This window comes from Eriocheir sinensis, unplaced genomic scaffold, assembly GCF_024679095.1.
Source record: "Eriocheir sinensis breed Jianghai 21 unplaced genomic scaffold, ASM2467909v1 Scaffold1109, whole genome shotgun sequence".
In the NCBI taxonomy this organism is placed as follows: domain Eukaryota; kingdom Metazoa; phylum Arthropoda; class Malacostraca; order Decapoda; family Varunidae; genus Eriocheir; species Eriocheir sinensis.
Window position 1 is genome coordinate 6,318 of NW_026110418.1, and position 23,285 is coordinate 29,602.

Here is a 23,285-nt window from a genome sequence, read left to right on the forward strand (position 1 = left end):
TCAGATTTGTAATGTAGTACCTCAACCGCAGATACACAACAATATAAACTGGAAGATTGTAGAACGCGAAACGCGTGAATTTGTGACTAATAATCCAACGGTTGTTTCTTATATTGAAACTGGACCAATCTACTGTGACGATTCCAAACCACTTATAAATAATTTATTGCATGTACCTATTGGTATGTACAAAATTGTAGTTGGACACAACGGATATAAGTTATTCACTCGTGTATCGATGTTCTGAGCATCTAATACGTCACCACCGCTAGGCACCGCCACCAGCAGCAGTCTAGATCCTATTTAAACCGCCGCGGATACAGCAGAGTCATCATATCCTCTCTGTCTTCTGGTCTCTTAACATAACTCTGAACATGGCTGATACTAAATCTGGAACTACTAACGATCTTATGGATTTTCAAGAAGAATCATCCGAACCTGTAAGAACAACAACAACAATAATGTCACAGGATAATAAGTCGGGGTTTGGAACAAAGTCAAAAGTGGTGGTTTTACAACTTCACCTCCAAATTTCGGAGGAGCAGAGTGTGGAGCATTACCTGAAAGTGGGTGTGGGTGAGGGTTACGGAGAAAAAGCGAGCAGCGTGCTGCTACTACTGATGCAGCGAACGTTCGCAGCGGCGGTGAAGATGATGCAGCGAACGTTCGCGGCGGCGGTGAAGATGATGTTGCAACATCATCTAACTTAGGTGATGGAGCAGATCATGACTTATGCAGGGACACATTGGATTATTTCATGGCCTCACCCATGCGATTGGTGTTCACACTCATACAAGACGATCAAAAAAATGACAGAGCTATGAGTGTAGGCGACATGGCCATTTTGGCCGTGTGGATCAAGATTCGTGTATTAGGGCTTCAATGGACAGACTCTGCTATTAATCCTCGAAATAGTTGGTTGAGTGAAGTTCTTTGTAATCAATTATTGTTGAACGATCTCACTAACTTTGGAGTCTTGGGTGATTCTAAGATCGTCAACAGATTAGATTGCACGACCGATACCATTCACCGAAATGGAGCTCGTATACCCACTGAAAAAGACCAGTTAAATTTTCTTAAGATGACGTCTCAGCAGGATCGTAAACAGGCCGCTTGTCAGCACCGACTCATGAATGTCCGCACACGTACTCATCTAGGTCGTATTACAGGAGCGACATGGGCCCTAGAAGCCATCAAGACTCTTTCGAAAGGTTCCAAAGAAGTTTACGCCAAATTATCTTCCGCTATGGATGTGGCTCAACTGGGACACACTAACCTCGCTAACATGTTTCCTTACTACAGTACTAATTCTCTCTGTAATGAAAAGAGAACGGTTTGTGGGGTTACGTACGACGTACGTCAGAATTGAAATACAATCTTACAAGGTAGACTGCTCCCCGATTTCATAATGAAAAATCCTCTGGGTGCGGCTTCCATCAATGGTTACCCTATTACAAGCGAGGGTGAGTTGATGGCGATGCTCAAGCGTCAGAAAACCGCAGGAGTTGTCCAAGGCAGTAGCGACAATGGCGGTAATAACAATGATAAATTCGGAGAAGGTATCATCAGCGAGAGTGCTTTGAGAGCGGTGGGTGATCAATTCCTAAACTCAGAGTTGAAACCACTAAAGGAAGCTTGGGATAAACTAATGGAACTCCTGGGAGTATTTAGAAAACTGCAACTGTGTTTAAACATATTCTTTCTAATAATCCATCTAATCAAAAACAAAGCAACGTCACCTCCATGGTGCAAACCCTGCGCTCTCACATCGACACCATCAACAAGGCTCAGAACTTTATCAGGGACGAAGTAGCGAGAGTAGTGGCAGGTAGCGACCTAATCAGTAGAGGGTACGGGGGAGACCCCACTCATGCATTGGTTTCTCCTCATCGATATGAATTCTTTGGGGTGCTCGGAGCCATTTCAAGTGGTGTTCAAGACGGTCTTAACGGACTCTACTCCATGAGGAATATTGACGTTGATATCTTACGTAGATCCCTAGAAGAACAGGTTGTTCTTCCGAACAAACAAGGTAAGGTTTTACCCGAACATGGTAATTTACGATTCAACAAAGCGGATCAGTTGATCACTAATAGCGAATCGATCTTTAGATCACAGGCTTATAATGTAAGTGGCGACAAGCTGAAGAGGGTGATTGATACCATAGTTCAAGGCTTCGAAAGTATAGATGCCGCTCAACGTCGAAACGTCGATGGAATTGCACCTATGACTCTAACGACCAGTAACGAAATTAAACGACATGGTGTTATCAAACTGTTGAACGACAATCCTGTGCTACTTCAATCCATATCGAATACTTTGTACTTTGGAAGAGAACAGGAAAATGATCAACCGCAAGTTACGAACTTTAAAATATATTCAAACACCGTCAGAGATCAAAATGATAATATGAATCATCTTTTCAGTACTAAGGTACGTTAACTAACTAACTCTGTAGGTTGCAAATTAATAAAAGACATTCATACAATGTTATATTTATTCCAACCTTATTTTTTTTTAATTTTTCTTTTACTGGTTTTCTTCAGTGTAGGCGAGCATGGTGAAAAATGTTTTGATTCTACCGATTGAACAGCCTGAGGAGTTTGTTCTGTATTAACTTGAACCAAAAGACGCCTTCGCCTTGACTGTCTGCTACACTCATAAGCTCATGGATGGCTGGAAAATGTATGTTGCATCACTGTTGTCACTACGTGTTGAAAACATGGAAACATACACTTTAAAGTTTGCAGTGTTTTTAAAACGAATTTTAAAATTAATTATATTGGCCCCAGTAGATATTTTGTCGATCCAAATATACAAAAGACATTAGGCACTATATCATTTTCTGAAAAGTATTATCAATTAATTGGATCAGGAAGGCTCCGTGCTGTTGAGGTATGTTTGTGTTAACATAGGTAGTTTGCGTATTATCATCGAAATAAAAATTTAATAGACTTAACCGGTTTTGTTTGTGAAGTCGTTTGTTCTGCAAAGAGGATTCTTGAAGAAGAAGTGTGTTCATATTACTCTCACTGAGCAATTGATGATCATCGATTAATTGTTTAACATCGACTGTTAAATCAAATATAATATCTTCGTTGACATTCGACACGATACGTGCCAGTTGATTCCTCACAGTTTCGGTTAAGTTGACTTTAATGATTTCACTAATCTTAGTTTTTAAAGATTCTGAATTGAACACTTGATCTGAGAAAGCCAACATAGATTTATTCAAAAAGTTATAAAACGTATCAAGATTTTTACTAACAATGTATCTTTTCAAATAATCGTATAACAAGTACAAAGTCAATGGTTGATTCGGAATTTCTTTCTGAAGTGTAACCAACCTCTTGTCAACTAAGGCTTCAATTCTTTGCTTCACGGTGTCAGAGAGAGTAGCCATCGCTGCCTGCGGTGCTGCTGCTAAAGCAATCCGTCGTCTATTTCACTAACGTCTGCGTCCTGTTCTGCAATTAAGGGTTCGCGATGTAACAAACGATTCTGATACACAGCCACTAACGTAACGCTTATGGCTACGAAGACCATTAACAATATCAAAATCGACGAATCGTTCATCGTTATTATAATTATTCTTTTAACTAGATTGAAAAATTATTACACCGTCCTTCTGTATCTTGACAGAAGAATTGCCAAGTAATCACACGTCTGTTAAATAGCTAATTATGTTTAACACACCTAAGTCTCAGCGCTCACGACTCGGTCCGCCTTCCTTTGTTGTCTCAATTTTAGAGGGTGTGCAAAATAGATCTACTCTCATGAAATATTCGCTAATAAAATCCTTCATACTTTTGGCTATTCGCAGGAGACTCCTATTGGTTTCGATGAGTCCTGCTACGGTTATATCTTCTTCGCGTCGAACAAAGTTCATATCGTATCCCACGGAAGATAACAGTCGAATACAAGGAGTTAGGATCTACATAGAGAGATGTACACATGAGGTATGTAAACCAGTAACACACTGACTTACAATTCTGACTTTATTGTTAGAACTGAATGTCGTCTACCTTTGATTGAAGTGAATGCGTGTCTTTGTCTTCCGAAGCTTCCGATTCTGAATCTAGTTCGTATTGAATGTCGTCTAACCTTATGTGAGGTGAATGTGTGTCTGTCTTTGCTTCCGATTCTGAATCTAGTTCGTACTGAATGTCGTCTAACCTTGTGTGAGGTGAATGTGTGTCTTTGTCTTCCGAAGCTTCCGATTCTGACTTTAGTATTATGTTAACCATAATTTAGGATCTACATAGGGAGATGTACGTTCGAACTGAATGTCGTCTACCTTTGATTGAAGTGAATGCATGTCTTTGTCTTCCGAAGCTTCCGATTCTGAATCTTGAATGTCGTCTGACCTTATGTGTGAGGTGAATGTGTTTTCGATTCTGAATTTAGTTCGTGCTAGAGTTTATACTACATTCATAAAGTCAGAATTGGAAGCCAAAGACTTCACATCCAGCAACTACAAAGTCAGAATCGGAAGCACCGAAAGACATAATTGAAAAAAAAGAATCGTCAAATGTGTCGAGGTCTCCGTCCGATTTTGATCTAGCGAAGTTTGCTACTGTTTCGCTACTTGTCAATTCACCGTTGCCAGCAACGAGTAAAGTCAGCCGAGACCCTGTGAGCCACTGCAGCTCGCTAGCTGCTCACCCCCCACCGTGTTGAACCCCACCGCCCAACACCCGAGCCGAGAAACTCTCGGCTAACTGGCCGGGAGTGACCCGATGAGGTGTCCCCCCCCTAAAAAGTCCACTTACGGCTCAAACCGGGCGACCGGACCGCTCGATTCTGCACCTGTTAGGGATGAAATGCGTGACGCGAGCGCGCCGATATCGTGAGTTACCACTGAAAGTCAGAATGCGACGCTTCCTCCTCCCGATTTGGAGCGTAGGGATAACTGAACTATTTTAACGGATGGGTTTCGGTCACGACGGTCGACGATTTGGACCATTCGGGAGGCAGAATCTGTCGCGCTCGTCACCCTATATGTTCACAGGTGTGCTCAAGGCACTTCGCTACACGCTAGATGCGCTACTAAGGTGGCGTTGGACCGTCACTGGTAACGCTGGGGAGGTCGTCGTCAAAAACCCCCCATAGCCTGTACACCCCAGCTGACCCTCCAACCCCCGCATCTTAATTTTTAGTAAATTGACACAAGAACACACACATTCACCTATTAGAATCGGACACTCTGAAATAAAAAAAAACATTAGTTGCACTAAAACAAACCTATATTATCAGAATAGGACGCTCAGAAAGACAAGAACACACATTCACCTCGATAGAGTTAGACGACATTCAGTTGTATTATAATTGGATGATAAAATATACAAGAACACACATTCACCGATAGAGTCAGAATCTGTTCATGATCAACACTAGCTAGAGTGGGGTCCGATATTTGACGATTTCGTTTCATAACAGTCTCCTAAGCGTTAATCTAAAAATTGAGTTTTTCTGAGGGGAAGGTATAGAAATTATTAGAGAGGGAGAAAGTAGGAATCTGTAAAGTTATATTCTCGAATTTAGGTAGTTTGTCGCGACAAAGATAGAAATTGGACGCTCCGTAGTGCACAGACACACATTCATCTCAATTAAGTTTATAATCTGTATGCACCCCCATGAAGATTTGGACCCCACTTTGTACTATCGATGTACATATACCCATGCAAAGTTTATATTCTGAAGTTAGTGTAGAGACATTCACAGCTAACCATACAGCTACAGGGCCATCAACCGCTTGTTCTGCGATGGGAGTTCTCATAAGAATTACCGCTAGTTTGTCGTTCTTGAGATTAGAAGGCGAGTACTCGTTAGCTTTAACAATTGCTTCTCTAGCGCTGGACGGAGCAGGCAGGGAGCTCACATACGTTGACGGGTAATGCATTTGCATGCTCTTGGATGGTACAGACGCGGCGGCGGCGTTGTTAGTGTTGTTTTTGTTGATGAAGAGTTTAATTTTCGAATAAGATAGAGTTATTTCTTCTTTGTTTAACTCTTTGGTTATAAAAAAAGGAGATTTACAAATCACAGATTCTGCAAACCGCTGTTGATAGAGTTGAGAGGTTAAATAAGCGCAGTTAAACAACCGTCCGATCATATAAGATATGATGAAGCCGCGAGTGTAGTTGCTGATAGCTGATGCGTTAACGCGGGCCATGTATTCAATTTCTCCTTGAAAGTAACGTTCGATCCGTCTAGGTACTCTCATTGTGATGTTCGGAATTAATTCGAGGAAGACACTGTAAGACTCTGAAAGTTTGTTACTGGGTGCAATGGACTCGCACGATCTCATGAACGTATCGAAAAAGAGGACGGGCGTGTAATGTTCTAAATTGATTTTTTGAGCCGTCTGAGAGAAAATAATCTTGCCCGTTCTTATTTCTGAATTTAACGCGCCCTCGTTTGAAGCCAACAGACAACGATTTACATTCTGGTAATGTCTCATGACATGTTCTTGGACCAAGTTGCGTTCTTTTAATTGTCTCCATATCTTCTTGTCCGGATCGTTGATTTCGGTATGTCTGTCACTTAACAAGTCTCGTATTTCGGATTCGATCACTTGACTCAATACTTGATTGTTCTTTGCTCTGTCGTAAGCTAAAGTTAAGACATTTGTTGGACTCTCTTCGTCATTCTCTGTTTCAGTTTGAGCGCCGCCTAGACTCGATTTCATTTTTTGGCGTTTGGTATTTTACTTCGCGCAATAAAAGGTCCTTGACATTGTTGTCATTTAATCTCCTCTTCAATAATTCAATAATTATATTTTGAAATTTCACTCTGTAGCGTTTATTCAAATGATTCTTAAATCTACCGGTGATGGGTGACGTTCCCTGTCCAACCTTGTTACAATATACACATCGCTCCAACGCATTGGAATTAACGGTTAAGTAGCTTTCGCCTGTACGGACATCCGAGCGTCTGCACTTGGTAGAAAGCCACTCTATTTTTTCGCAAGAACACAGAACTAATTCTTTCATTGAAGCTAGAATAGAAATTATTCTTTGGTAAAACATGATTACCTTTTTACCAACAGATGATACTTTTAATTTAGATTTCATCATTTCCAATAACGAAACCACAAAAGAATGCATTACGTTATGAACCGATATCATATTTTTTTAAAATCCAAGATACAGAGTCAATCCCATACTTCATGAGTTTTCCCATGTCTTTCCTTCTGCTAGTGTCATCTACCAAGATTGTGAGTAACTCCACCGCTGGGTAAGAACCTAAGACACAACTGAGGTTATTCAGGTTACCATTGTCTTCGTTTATAGACGGAGTTTTATTTAACTTAGCATTTTTTTAAATTAAGGTTGTAGAGTATAAACTAGAGATGCGTTTATCATTTTCACTGATTAAGTTCTCCTGAGTAAGAACATCACTTTCGTACATAAAATAATTTCCAGCTCGGTTGTATTCGATAGAAGCACCTATCACATCGACGTTGTCTGTTATCAATTTAGGGTTAGCTTTAAAACTCGGACGCAACAATTTTATTCTATCCTCCAATGATTTGGGTTGTTCAATTTCCATTTTTTCTTCGCTGGGTTGTTCAACTTCCATTTTTTCTTCCCGTAGTTCTTCTTCGCCTCTTGTAGCGCTAGTTGATAGTGGTGGTGGTGGAGGAGGCTCCTCTCGTGGGGGATCTTCTGGTGCACTATCTACCTCTGCATCTCCCACAATCATTGCTACCTCTGCATCTCCCACAATCATTGGTGCAGGCTCTTCTGGTGTTTGATATCCTGGTATTGTATCTACCACAATCATTGATGTAGGATCTAATGCTGCAGGTGTAGGCTCTCCTGGTGGTGAAAGTGGTGGTGGTGGTGGTAGCGGTGATAGTGGTGGTGGCGGTGGCATTGGTTGCAAAGGTAGCGGTGGTGGTGATGGTGGCGGTGGTAGCGGTGGCATTGGTTGCAAAGGTAGCGGTGGTGGTGATGCTGGATCATTTAGGCTTTCTTCCATTTCCATTTGTATCGAATTATTTTCAACATTCGAGCTTTCTTCTATGGTGTCATTGCTAACCGGCTCATTTAAAAGGGCTTCTTCTGTGCTTTCTGTTATTGAATCGCTCATTCAGGATGGAAAAGGACAACAACAACGACAGTAGCTTTAAGTCAGTTGCTTCTGCTACGTTGAAGGAATTGAATTATTATTATAAAACTTTAAAACAATGTATATCGTCACAACCAGAAATACGAAAACATTGTTATAACAATCAGGTGAATCACAAAGGTCAGGTTCTCGGTTGTTCTCACTGTCAACAGAGTTACAATAGTCATCTGGATGATGAAGAAGATTCAGACCGCACGCAAGATATACTTACAACAGCTGCGTTCTATGGCTTGATTCTCTCTACTGGATCGCTAACCAATTCAAATTTAGTTTCTTTGTGTTCTAGGTTGCAGAAACACGATAGGAGTCTTGCGTCGTTAAATTACGACAGTTTTGTCGACGTTGTATATAGTGATTTTGATCCGCTCGAGGTGGATCTCTTGAATCAACATCAACAGCAACAACCACATCAGCAGCATCAAGACAACCGCAACGACAAGAAAATGGATGAATCCGTACTTGAGACAATTGAAGTCGGTGATGATTGCCCCTTACTCGGCGACACCTTCGTGAGAGAGAGTGTTGAACGACCAACTGTCGACTCTATACCACGCGTTAGAGTTGTACGATCAAAATCTCGACGGTGAGAAATATTTATCTTCAAATACAGCTTCGGATGCCAACATCATTACATGCACTATGTTTTCAGAAACACCCATGACCAGAGACATGTTACCCGGACAGTACAACTCTAACATGTTAAAGTTAGTCGCCTCAAGCGGATCTGTTGTACCAGTGCGAGGATTACACAGTCGTCCGGTCACTTGCAGTATAACTGCGACACCAGTGTTAATCAGCAACTCTTTCTTGTTAAAGTTTTTTGTGGACAAGGCTATGTATAATAGAATGTTAGTCTTCAATCTCGAAACTGACTTCACTACTGTTAATAAAAACATCAATGTGGAAATCGGAGAACGAATGATTGCGGCTTGGATGAAAGTGTGTCACGCTCGTCACATCATGCGTCTCTATCCTGAGTTGTCCTCATCCGTGTTGATGAACGATTGTGTTAATGATCTGGTCGTAAAGATGTCACCGACCCAGAACAAATCATTTCTCTTTTTTCAACAGCATTTCAAGCATGTTAAAACTAAAATAGTGCTCAAATTAAGTGAGAATAGTAATGTTGTTAAGTTAAACGAATCAGCTAATTCTTTCTTGCATGCTTACGGATCTCTTCTCTTGGCGTCTCGACCTAGTCCTGTTGTTGTTCAGAACGGACGACAATCGCTACCGAGATGTTCGCCAAGGTTGGTGGATTTTCGATCTAGTCCTGTTGTTATTCAGAATCGACGACAATCGATGACGAGAAGTAATAGCTGCTCACCATCTTCACCCAAAGTAGCGGCAAGTTCTCCTCTGGAGAGAGTCATCATATATTCGGTAGGTCAAGCCGTCTCACTTATTAATGTGTTCCTTAACATTGCACATTTTCTTCAGAAAACGGATGTCGATAACACTTTAGATGCATTGAAGAGTGAAATTGAGAAAGTTCGTTTACCGTATTTAGACTTGGCACAAATTAGAAATATTTTAGAAAAAACTGACATGTCTGTTCTTACTAATGATCCTCACGGATTCTTGAACACTGTGACGTAGTCTCTAGCAAAAATAGTAGTGATGTAACAATACTGTGACGTAGTCTAATAATAACACGAGGGTGATAATCACCTGCAAAAACACGAGGGTGTTAATTGCACATATAGTAGTGACGTAATAACACTGTGACGTAGTCTAATAATAACACGAGGGTGATAATCACCTGCAAAAAACACGAGGGTGGTGTGAACAACGTTCAAAACTTTTTTAATCAGGAAAGGAAACTAGTAAACAACAATGAAGCAGCAGCAGCAGCAGCGATCGACTTTACCAGTAAAGGACCGAAGGATCTTCCGATTTCGGATATCCTATCTTTTCTCAAAAACGATTTTGAAAATATTATGAAATGTATAATAAGTCGTTTAATGGTAGTGGTAAGCGAAAACGTATTTGAAATTATTGCCGATCTTTGTAAAGAAATAATTAAAATGATGGTTGATAGTAAACACGTGGCTGTCAATCCCCAAAAAAAATTAGAGAATGTAAGCACTAAAGTTATACTCGAGAGCAATGCCACAGGGTGTACATAGACGGGATGGCTTGATCTCACATCTGTCCGATGTTCAAAGACCAGATCAAACCTTAAAGACATCAGACACAATTTGATAAGAAATCTACTTAACATTATCAAAGCCTATAAAATCAACACGTATCTCACCAATAATTCACTCAAAGAAACTATGTATGAAAATATCTTCACGGCTGCTATTCCGTTCTCTTCTGTGTTCGCAAGGTTCTTGTATGACGACATCGAAGGTTATGGTGCACACCTACAAGCTGTGTTAGCAGAATTAAAACTTTGATTCAATAAAATATATATTTATAACTAACATGTCTTAATAGCCAAAAAGTGGGGTCCGGTATTTTACGTCTCCGTGCAAGACAAAAGCAATGACTTATGCTTTAATTTCGCAACATGTGGATGAGGGATACACGAACTAAACTACATGGCATGTGTGAGGTAAACAAAGTGTATACACAAGGTATCGACAGAGTGGGGTCCGGATCTACATAGGGGTATACACAAGCTATCGACAGAGGGGTCCGGATCTACATAGGGTATACACAAGGTATCGACAGAGTGGGGTCCGGATCTACATAGGGTATACACAAGGTATCGACAGAGTGGGGTCCGGATCTACATAGGGTATACACAAGCTTCTTTGACGACACTTCGCCCGAAGGCACTTCTCTGAGCGTAATCCGTTAACCCTACGCGAGGTAGATCATTGGGATGGTCAACACAACTTGAAATCAAATCGTCAATAGTGATGGAATCCGAGTTGATAGACTTCATGAAGACAATGTTACATAGACGTTGGATACAATCGCTCTTATCTTCCGTCAATAATCGTTTGATGAAAGCAGCAGGTCTAGAAGCGAGGAAAGCTCTTCGACCCAATAGAAAGGAGATGAAGTGTTTTTCGATAAACTCGTTCCAATTCCTTGTATCGAAACCATTGAAATCAAATCCTTCTGTTATGGTGGACATGATGTTTTCATAAAATTCATCGTTAGTACCCAACATCCCCAGCATGTAAGCTGTGTAAGTGTAGAAAAGGTAGTGTCTTCTTCAATATCAAAGAAACGTCCTTCCTCTCACATCTTGAGAAAAAGGAATTGGATGTGGGTAATACTGCTGAAGATTTCCAAGACCGACTGACAATGTAGAGACTCTTGATGAACGGGAGTAGTCTCTTGGCGTCGTCTCCATTCGTCCCATTGAGTGCATAAATTTACCAATTTTTAATGAACAACCTGAACACAATACAAGACATAAACACTCTGGTAAAAGTAAAAGTCTCTCTGTTAGTGGCTTCCAGAGACATTAGAAATGTTACCTCTCATCAACAGTGAGATCTGCTTCATCATTCCAACGCGAAAACCTTATGTTTTCATTTTGAGTTTCTTTCAAATTGATTTTAGAAGCTGTGTCGTTACTAGAGAGGAATTCGCTACAATTAATAAAGTTTTCGGTTGAACGCGAATCGTCGGCATTCATGATCGTTTCGTAAGCTCACAGTAGCTCAAGTGGTCTAAAATTTGTCAATTTTGTCTCATAAGTAGGTCCTACACATCACCTAAAAATTGAAAGGTTGACTGAGGGTAGAGAAAATGGGATTATAGAGTTTAGAAATATAAAAAAAAGCCTTTAATCTTTCATCTACTTTATTTGAATACAGAGGTGAGTAATTCTTCAACCAGTAGAGTTTGATTTATTCTTCAACCAGAAGAGATATGGGTTGAGTTAGAGACAAGACAGGTCTGTCAGGTATACCTAATAATTGTAGTTCGTCGAGATCTTCTTTACTTGCTTTATTCAATTTGTTTTTCAGAAACAACAGATAGGGAGTCACAACGTCTTCTATACTCTTCGCCAACAAAGATGGGACGGTGATTGATTGTTGTACATCTGATGCATCTCTCAAACGGTTGTAAGCGTTAGCAGCAGCGAAGTAGGCAAACTGCGTCCAGCCTGGAGTGTCTGTACACAAGCCGTGACGAAAACGTTGACATTGTTTCACCAAACCCGCGAACACCACATATTCATTGGGGATAACCACATATCTCTGACTCTTCCGTCTTTGGCTCCAAGAATGACACCGGTAGAAACTTTGAATTGAAATGTTGGTCGCTTTGCTTGTTGTATAATTTCATTCGAAATGTATGACGTATGGTCAAAGCAACCAGTAGAACGATTAACATTAAAATGCTGAACACACCCAACACGTGAGACCAATTTAAATAGCGCAATTCAGTCATTGTTTTGTTAATATGTCTCTGTTTTAGTTTCATGTTCCATGCCTCTTCAAGATTTTTCACAGACATTATTGATTCTGAAAACACTACTTCTGAATTGTCGATTTCATGCACATGTAAATAACCTTGTTTAATGAAATTGATATTAATTTCATATTTTTGAAGATTTTCATTGGTTTGGAATAAGTTATTATTTAACGTGGCATGAACTTTAAAATCGTCAATGATAGGTTTGTTGTTATTGATTGGAAGAGTCATGTTTTTACGAAAATTAAGAAATGCAAGGAGATCATTGTTGTTGAGTAAATCGATGAATCCGTGAGGATTATCAGTTATTTTTAAATTCATGGCTAACGCTCTCGGCATGACGTATTCAATGATTGTGTTCGTCTCATTGTTAAATTTAGAAGAGGGTGTGGCGAGAGCAACAGCGGCGGCGGCTTTGCGTTTACGGCGAAGTGCTGCTGCCGCACTCGGATCTGTTATGATAATCTCTACCCCGCCATTCAATAGAGTGTTGGGTAGAGTCACCTTCATGACAGCGTCCATCTGCAATGTATTGTGTCTTTATCTTCTGCAGCTTCCGATTCTGAATTTAGTTCGTACTGAATGTCGTCTAACCTTGTGTGAGTTGAATATGTGTCTTTATTTTCCGAAGCTTCCGATTCTGAATTTAGTTCGGACTGAATGTCGTCTAACCTTGTGTGAGTTGAATGTGTCTTTATCTTCCGAAGCTTCTGATTCTGAATTTAGTTCGTACTGAATGTCGTCTAACCTTGTGTGAGTTGAATGTGTCTTTATCTTCCGAAGCTTCCAATTCTGAATTTAGTTCGTACTGAATGTCGTCTAACCTTGTGTGAGTTGAATGTATCTTTGTCTTCCGAAGCCTGATTCTGAATTTAGTTCGTACTGAATGTCGTCTACCTTTGATTGAAGTGAATGTGTGTCTTTGTCTTCCGATACTTCCGATTCTGAATTTAATTTTTATAGTTAAAACAAAATGCGATATAAGTAACGTCATAATATGCACAGACACACTCACAACTGAAGAGGCAGACATGGACAAACCATAAGACAAAGTTACACATTCACCTCAATACAGTTTAGTTGACATTCAATGCGATTAGACATTAGTGTCTTTGTCTTCCGAAGCTTCCGATTCTGAATTTAGTTCGTACTGAATGTCGTCTAACCTTGTGTGAGGTGAATGTGTGTCTTTGTCTTCCGAAGCTTCCGATTCTGAATTTAGTTCGTACTGAATGTCGTCTAACCTTGTGTGAGGTGAATGTGTCTTTGTCTTCCGAAGCTTCCGATTCTGAATTTAGTTCGTACTGAATGTCGTCTAACCTTGTGTGAGGTGCATGTGTATCTTTGTCTTCCGAAGCTACCGATTCTGAATTTAGTTCGTACTGAATGTCGTCTAACCTTGTGTGAGGTGAATGTGTATCTTTGTCTTCCGAAGCTTCCGATTCTGAATTTAGTTCGTACTGAATGTCGTCTAACCTTATGTGAGTTGAATGTGTCTTTATCTTCTGAAGCTTCCGATTCTGAATTTAGTTCGTACTGAATGTCGTCTAACCTTGTGTGAGTTGAATGTGTGTCTTTATCTTCCGAAGCTTCCGATTCTGAATTTAGTTCGTACTGAATGTCGTCTAACCTTGTGTGAGTTGAATGTGTGTCTTTGTCTTCCGAAGTTTCCGATTCTGAATTTAGTTCGTACTGAATGTCGTCTAACCTTGTGTGAGTTGAATGTGTGTCTTTGTCTTCCGAAGCTTCCGATTCTGAATTTAGTTCGTACTGAATATCGTCTAACCTTATGTGAGGTGAATGTGTGTCTTTTTCTTCAGAAGCTTCGATTAATAAATTTAGTTCGTACTGAATGTCGTCTACCTTTGATTGAAGTGAATGTGTGTTTTCCGATACTTCCGATTCTGAATTTAGTTTTTATAGTTAAAACAAAATGCGATGCAAGTAACGTCATGGATTTTAAAGATGTTAAAGTTGATGCTACACCCGCTACTCCACTTGGACGTACTAGGATTAAAAACAAGGCTATGTTGTTTTCCCTCCGAACAGAACACGTTTTCGAATTGGTACTGACGCGGGTAAACTATAAGTTTACTAGCCACCAATGCGACATGAAGACCTAATGGTGTCACGACGCAAGCTACATTCGAGTCATTCAAAGAAACGATTTCTATTTCTCTGGATATGTCAGCAGGTAGAATACCCAATTTAAAATTTCTTACAACCTGAATGTAATTCTTCAAAAAATTATTTCGACGAACTGACTTAGACAATTCTAATTTATCGAATTTTAAATTCAAAATGGATGAATGTTGTTAGATGACTTGTTCTTGGTGTTGTTGTGGAGAGACGCCACCGCCGTTACTCGTAACGGAAGGTCAGAGACGGTATCCAAATTATCTAATGATGTTGCTGCTGCTGTTGAAGTTTCATCAGAAGATCCTGTGAGAATGGGCACAGCAGGTTTTAACACCATCCCACCAAATTTTCTCGTTTCTAAATCGAGATGCTGTGAAATCAAACCGTTGATGTAATTTTTCCTACTTGTGTAACCATATCTCTCGCTAACACTTTATGATTAGCTTCAAAAAGAAACCTCTCGACGATCTTAACAATCAAATCAAATTCGTTCTGCAAGGTGGCAGGAGGATAGATGTTAACCATTTTGTCAATGTAGCATGTCACGTAACCCAAGAACCTACCATTGTCAACTCTATTAATTCCTTGTCCAAAAGTTGCTTCGTTCAACAGCGATTGACTACCAATCCCATTCGGTCCCAGTATTTCGAGTTTAGGAAATTCGGAGAGAATTTCAAAAGCGTTGCACGGTACTTTCATGTTACCCATGCGCGTTACAATTCGTTTGGTCGGACATCTCTCCACTCTTGAACCGTCCATCTGTACACCGCCATATGGTATATATTTCTCGTGGTTACGTACTGACCTCAAATTACTCAACCCTACTCCTCCACCTTTGCCTCCTTTGTTACACAATCTACTTCCACTGGAAAGCAGGTTCAATTTTGATTTCAATCTAGCTTCCATCTCGTTTAAAGATTGCCAAGAATAATTTTTGAAGTACGTATGATCAATCAAGGATAGGATGGGTATGATACTGCTGTTGTTACCATCGTTCTGTTCGACTCTCCAAGCTCTGAAGGCACACTCGGTCGTGAAGGGCGCGGACATTATGACCACGGGGAGGTAACCCGTCACATATGCTGAGAATGCACCTCATCGGATTGTGAAGCAGCGTTTTCAAACGGATAGAACATTAACTCGGCCGACTTGTAAAGAAAACGAATGATAAGCACGTAGATTATCAAATTAATCGGATCGGCAGACCTGTTAGTGTATCTTGAGAAAAGAGAAAGCAGTATATCATGATGATCATACCGCGATCCTCTAACTGTAATTCAGATTCCTTGAACCTGCCTAGGACGTCTTTCAACGGAAAGCGGATCACATCCGAGCGCACTGGGTTCACCTGACGACGATACAGACCGTTTTTCAAAAATCGACGGTGATTCATACACATTAAAAATAAAACGATAAGTTCAGTGGGTGACTGAGAAGTTAAGTTCATCTGCTTTAACGTGTGACACTTGCAGTTTGTCGTTTGACATTCAATTAACCAAACTTCATCGTCAAGAAACAAAGGATTGAAAGAATCTAACGTTTCGGGTATACGCATCAGACAAGCGTCCACGTTCTTCTGAATCAAAAACAAAATGAAATTGAAGTATTGCAATCTGCTCTTAAAAATATTAAGGAAATACTTGCAAAAGAAAAAGAATCTTTTCGAATTTGTATGAGTAAGCAAGAAAAAATCAAAATGGAAAGAGATGAAATACATAGTCAATTAGAGTCACTTAAAGAAACTAGTAAAATGTCTATATTGGATTTGAATATCAAAACAACAGAATATGAGAAAAAAATATCAGAATATGAGAAAAAAATATCAGAACATGAGAAACAAATATCAGAATATGATGAAATAATCAAAAAAGAAAAATTAAAGATTGAAGAAAAGGACAAAATAATCCAAAGTTTAAGAAATGAACAAAGTTATTTAAAGAATATATTACAAGATAAAGAGCAAAAATTAAACACATGCAATGCTCAACCTTAATAGAGTTTAGACGACATTCAAATGTCATCTAACGTTAACCGAGGTAAATGTGTGTTTTAGTCTTCCGGAGCTTCCGATTCTGTTAACACTCAAGTTAAGAATTGGATGCATCTCAAGAGAAAAACACACATTCACCTTAATAGAGTTTAGACGACATTCAAATGTCATCTAACCTTAACTGAGGTGAATGTGTGTTTTAGTCTTCCGAGCCTGATTCTGTTAACACTCAAGTTAAGAATTGGATGCATCTCAAGAGAAAAACACACATTCACCTTAATAGAGTTTAGACGACATTCAAATGTCATCTAACCTTAACCGAGGTGAATGTGTGTTTTAGTCTTCCGGAGCGTCGGAATCTGTGAACAAACAAGTTAAGAATTGATACATCTCAAGAGAAAACACATTCACCTTAATAGAGTTTAGACGACATTCAAATGTCATCTAACCTTAGACGATATTCAAATGTCGTCTAACCTTAACCGAGGTACTGAATGTCGTCTAACCTTGTATGAGGTGAATGTGTATCTTTATCTTCCGAAGCTTTCGATTCTGAATCTAGTTCGTACTGAATGTCATCTAACCTTGTGTGAGGTGAATGTATATCTTTGTCTTCTGAAGCTTCCGATTCTGAATTTAGTTCGTACTGAATCCGGAGCTTCCGATTCTGTTAACACTCAAGTTAAGAATTGGATGCATCTCAAGAGAAAAACACACATTCACCTTAATGGAGTTTAGACGACATTCAAATGTCATCTAACCTTAGACGATATTCAAATGTTGTCTAACCTTAACTGAGGTGAATATGTGTTTTAGTCTTCCGGAGCTTATGATTCTGTTTGAAAGTCTTTTTTCAACGGCGTACTTCATTTACTTGAACGGACAAGGTTCTACCTATAAAGTTTCCAAGACTGGAACATTGGTTTCTAACAGTCACGCCACATAAATCTTTGATACACAAAACGTGGGATACGTAGATGAAATTTTAGTATTAACCATGACTGTTATGAAATAAGAAGAAGAGATAGATAAGGAAGAGAAATATGTAAGGGTAAACAATAAAAAATAATTGACAAAATATTTATTTTTATTTTTCAAATCATCCTTAAAGTGTATGTGTTGCAATGTTGCAAGTAAAGAAGAGGCCCAACAACACACACACATACACACACACCACACACAACTTTACACGCACTGTAGTAGAGTCTATTACTCTTTGGAATTCGATAACTTAAAAAGTTTATCTCTTGCACTATCTGTCAACACATCTACAGTTTTCTTAGTTTTACACTGAGAACAGGTGCAGCAGTTAATGCGAGAGTTGCTGCTGCTGCTGCTGCTGGTTAAGGTAGGCACACCTAACCGACGCCACGTGCCCACCATGGTTGACGGGTTCACACCCATGCCGTTGTAGGTGAACATGAGTGTCTTAGCTAGGGCGAGGGCTGCATCGTCATGGGGTTGTTTATCAAGACAGTCTCCGATCTTTGCAGCATCTTCCTAATGTGTTTTCACATAGTAAATTCAATAGAGACACGTGCCTAATATCTAAATAAAATACAATTTACAATGGTCTAAAATAGGAGGTTTGTAGTAAATTAATTATCCACCTAAATTAATTATCACCAAAAAAATTATGGAAGTAAGAAACGAACGATAACCGTCAACGATCAACATGTCACATAACCGTCAACGATCAACATGTCACCAGGTGAAAAATTCATATTAAGAATTGGATGCATCTCAAGAGAAAAACACACATTCACCTTAATGGAGTTTAGACGACATTCAAATGTCATCTAACCTTAACCGAAGTGAATGTGTGTTTTAGTCTTCCGGAGCTCTGATTATGTTCGTTTCTTACTTCCATAAATTTTTTGGTGATAATTAATTTAAGTGGATAAATCAACATGTCACCAGGTGAAAAATTCATATTAAGAATTGGATGCGTCTCAAGACAAAAACACACATTCACCTTAATGGAGTTTAGATGACATTCAAATGTCGTCTAACCTTAACCGAGGTGAATGTGTGTTTTAACCGAAGTGAATGTGTTTTAGTCTTCCGGAGCTCTGATTCTGTTAACACTCAAATTAAGAATTGGATGCATTTCAAGGAAAAACACACATTCACCTTAATGGAGTTTAGATGACATTCAAATGTCGTCTAACCTTAACTGAGGTGAATATGTGTTTTAGTCTTCCGGAGCTTCAGATTTTAACAATACTGTTACATAGTATAATTGCATCACAAGAGAAAAACACCTCAATAAAGTTTAGACAACATTCATTTATATTTACATGTACAAATTATAAATATCTTATTGTCAAAAAGTGGGGTCCATTATTTTACGTCTCCGTGCAAGACATCTTCACTGACTTGTGCATAAATTTCGCAACATGTGGGTGAGGGATACACGAACTAAACAGAACCGGGTCCGAATTTACATGGGGGTGTACACAAGAGTGCCAATATTATCTTACCTCGATCGAATTGAATGTGTGTGGATACACGATCTAAACAGAGTCGGGTCCGGATTTACATGGGGGTGTACACAGGAGTGCCAATATCATCTTACCTCGATCGAATTGAATGTGTGTGGATACACGATCTAAACAGAGTCGGGTCCGGATTTACATGGGGGTGTACTGCCAATATCATCTTACCTCGATCGAATTGAATGGATACACGAACTAAACAGAGTTGGGTTCGGATTTACATGGGGTGTATACAAGAGGGCCAATATCATCTTACCTCGATCGAATTGAATGTGTGTCCTAATCTTCCGGAACTTCCGATTTTGTTTAACCTTGTGTGAGGTGAATGTGTGTATTTGTTTTGAGAAGCTTCCAATTCTAAATCTAGTTCGTACTGAATGTCGTCTAACCTTGTGTGAGGTGAATGTGTGTATTTGTTTTGCGAGGCTTCAAATTCTGAATCTTTGACGTGAATGATTGTTTTTGTATTCCGATGACTCCGATTCTGAATTTAGTTCGTACTGAATGTCGTCGTCTAACCTTATGTGAGGTGATACTGAATGTAGTCTAACCTTGTGTGAGGTGAATGCGTGTCTTTGTCTTCTGAAACTTCCAATTCTGAATTTAGTTCGTACTAAATGTAGTTTAACCTTGTGTGAGGTGAATGTGTGTTTTTATCTTCCGATGCTTTCGATTCTGAAAATGTCACGATTCTGAATTCAGTTCGTACTAAATGTCGTCTAACCTTGATTGAGGTGAATATGTGTCTTTGTCTTGCGAAGTATTATGTTAACCACAGAGTGGAGTTAGGATCTACATAGAGAGATGTACACATGAGGTATGCAAACCAGTAACACACTGACTTACAATTCTGACTTTAAAGTTCGTACTGAATGTCGTCTAACCTTGTGTGAGGTGAATGCGTGTCTTTGTCTTCTGAAGCTTCCGATTCTGAATCTAGTTCGTACTGAATGTCGTCTAACCTTGTATGAGGTGAATGTGTGTCTTTGTCTTGCGAAGCTTCCAATTCTGAATTTAGTTCGTACTGAATGTTGTCTAACCTTAAATGAGGTGAATGTGTGTTTTTCTCTTCCGATGCTTCCGATTCTGAATTTAGTTCGTACTAAATGTGGTCTAACCTTGATTGAGGTGAATATGTGTCTTTGTCTTGCGAAGCTTCCAATTCTGAATTTAGTTCGTACTAAATGTAATCTAACTCGTGTGAGGTGAATGTGTGTTTTTATCTTCCGATGCTTCCGATTCTGAATTTAATTCTTACTAAATGTGGTCTAACCTTGATTGAGGTGAATGTGTGTCTTTGTCTTGCGAAGCTTCCAATTCTGAATTTAGTTCGTACTGAATGTTGTCTAACCTTAAGTGAGGTGAATGTGTGTCTTTGTCTTTCGAAGCTTCCGATTCGTTAACACTCCAATTAAGTAAATTAAATGTCAAAGTGTGTCCGTGACTTGTAGTTGTAGTTCGAATTAACTTTTAGTTCTTGCAGTTGATTTGAAAGATCTCAGTGTGGACACGCTACATGTAATGCATAATTTACAATTGATCTGAATGTCGCTTCAAGACTAAAACACATATTCACCCGGAGCCTTCTTAGAAGGTTAAGAACGTGATAGCGTAAATGTCGTCTATACTCGAATGTGTTTCTGTGCACGATACTGACTTATTTCTACAAACTTTGATGAAGATCTTAAGTCACCATTATTCCTTGCTGTCAGTATTGTCTAGATATAGTTGAAGAAGAATTGAGATGCAGAACAACAGTATACTTTTTTATTAACTAAAATATCATAATTATATACATGTGTTATGAAACAAATTTAACAGGGACTAGTTAAACTGTGCAAATCTTGAACCCACCTGACAAACTCTGTGCAAATCCTGACCCCAGTTTCTTCTCCGGTTAAACTGTGTGTAGATCCTGCCTGTGACAAACTCTTTGCATATCCTGACCCCAGTTTCTTGCACAAACTATGTGCAAGTTTCTTTTCCGTTTAACTTTGTTCAAACACATTTATTATATAACACTTTAAAACGTTTCGAAAAATATATTTAAAATATTGGACCCTACTTTAGCTAAACCCTATTTACATACATGTGTTACTTAACTCAGAATTTCTTGAGAGTAACAAGAGGTTCTCGAGGTTCCCTTGTGACATGTACAAATGGAATGTGACGATATGGTTTGTTTCTTTTCACCGTACGTAATGATACAGGTTTGTTATCTTTGATTAGGTTTAGTGGCTCTTCTATAGGGTTGTTGTCTTTGATTAGGTTTAGTGGTTCTTCTATAGGATTGTTTTCTTTTTTTTAGTGTTTCCTTTTTCTGTATTTTCTGGGCTTCCCTGTTTTTCTTTTTCTGAGTTTTCTGGGCTTTCTATTTCTATAATTTCGATGCTTTTCTGCTCACTCCCCTGTTTGCTTTCTTCTCTCAAGTTCTTCAGCTTTTCTTTGAGCTTCTTCAGATTATTAGAATACATGTTTCTCATGAGCACATCCTGCTCTTGGTGTACCATCGTGTTTTCGTTTTGTTGACATGGAGCGTCAGGAATGTTCAGGTGGGTGCTGGAGTAAAACTGCATGATCTTCATCATGAACAAGTACAACTGACGTCCAACTACCTAGAATGGGAGATTATGATTAGATAAAATGTAAATGCAACTCGTATAGAAGCTATCTCCACTCCTACTTATTTTTTTTTTAAATCTTTACCTTAATGTTGTAAACTTCATTTAAGTTGGACACATGAGGCTCTGGGTCAACTAGTTTTGGTATTTTTGCGATCTGAAAATACAAGAAAGAAATTTGAAGATTCGTATAATAATAATAATGTTTCATCTCAATAAAATATAACATTTATCTAGTCTGGACATTTACCTGAGTCTCAGTTGAATATCTTTTGCGTTTTAATCTTCTCTTCTTAGAGTTAGCTTGTTCGTCTGTCTTTAAATCTCGTGTCGGACAAGCACAAATCCGCAAGTGAAACACGTCGCGTCCCAGTACTGTACCATCTGTAACACTAACACAAATACAAATGTACTCAAAGTTACAGGAAATCCTTGGATAACTTTTCCTTGATTCACTCCATGAAATCTTTTATCAGAAATAACATTGGTAATGTAATAGCTATATCCGATCACAAGACGATGAAAGCCAAATCAACGACTGATTGTCTGACGGCGGTGCAGTCTAAGAAGAGAAAATTAGACGAAGAAAATGTTGCAACTAACACAAATACTACGGCTACGGTCGTACCTCCTAGTCTTGTTAATGAACCTAGAACTGCATATTCTGAACAAGCTATGGATGAATTGTCAACATATTACGCTGTGTTACTCTCCAATGTTGACAGATTCAAGCACAAGCACGTAAGATTGGCTTCTCTCATCAAACTGTTAAGTTACTTGAAAAAGAGAATCAACATAACGGACACGCTCAACACCCTGATTCTAACCCCACCTGTAGAAGTGACGATTTCGGAAAACGGAACCATTCAAGAATCTGTGGCAAAACTGTTGACACGACAGAGCGATCGGTTGTACGTTGTTGCAGAAGATGATGATGGTGGTAGTAGATATCGATCAGCGTATGCGCGATGTTCTTAACACGCGTCGCAAACTCGAAGAATGTTTGTCGCGTCAACATCTATGCGATATCATGGTGATGGAACAACTCTCTACCCTTTTAGGTGCTATACCATGTTACAGTACATACTTACACAAAGCATTCGCGTGGCATTGTAAAGTTGTCATTCGTAACAGACTCGTCGACATGATGCTTTCAGGAGAATCAGACATCACCGACACAGCTAAAGAAATTTATGCTAGTCTGAATTTCTTTATTAACTTCCAAATTGATTCGAGATTGTTGTTTGACAGAAATGTTAACGATAATACTTTAGAGTCAATGTCGTTCCTGATAGACAGATTGAATCAAAGTGAATACGACCTCTGCTCGCCTGGTGCTAAACATGTTTGTTTCATTGACGTCCATTCAGACGCCAGTAAGTTTCCTTTGATGAACACCAAAGGTCATGCGGACTTGTAAGTAAGTGTGGTCAACGCCCCTGGCAGCTTACGTCACCAAAGGTCATGCGGACTTCGAGGTAAGTGTTATGTGCAATCAGCGCTATTGCTTACGTC

General features: G+C 39.2%; 1 long non-coding RNA gene across 1 annotated transcript; it reads right to left on the minus strand.

Annotated features, from left to right (window-relative positions):
• Nucleotides 1–21,287: 21,287 nt before the first annotated feature.
• On the minus strand, nt 21,288–22,651 carry LOC126989239 (uncharacterized). Its single transcript, XR_007743046.1, has 3 exons — nt 22,021–22,651; nt 21,856–21,927; nt 21,288–21,764 (listed from the first exon to the last, which is right to left on the minus strand). It is a non-coding gene; the product is annotated as an uncharacterized LOC126989239 (long non-coding RNA).
• Nucleotides 22,652–23,285: the final 634 nt, after the last annotated feature.